The sequence below is a fragment of the Gekko japonicus genome, unplaced genomic scaffold (assembly GCF_001447785.1).
Source record: "Gekko japonicus isolate JY-2015 unplaced genomic scaffold, Gekko_japonicus_V1.1 scaffold2243, whole genome shotgun sequence".
Classification (NCBI taxonomy): Eukaryota; Metazoa; Chordata; class Lepidosauria; order Squamata; family Gekkonidae; genus Gekko; species Gekko japonicus.
Window position 1 is genome coordinate 32,407 of NW_015162547.1, and position 255 is coordinate 32,661.

Genomic DNA, 255 nt, shown 5'->3' on the forward strand with positions numbered 1-255 from the left:
CCTCCCCTCCCCTCCCCTCCCCTGGGCCAGACACGCCGCGCAACACGCGGCCGGGCCTTCCTGACCCCACCACCCCCTTGCCGGAGGGGCCAGCGGCGGCGGCGGCGGATTAACGAGGGGAGATGGTCGCAGGCTGGCCGGCCGGCCGGCACTGACCCACCGCTCCATCCGAGCTTCCCGGGGGCTCCCCACGACAGGCACCCGGCCACCGCTAGGGAAAACACTGGAGGGCTGCAGGAAGCCGGCCCCAGATTA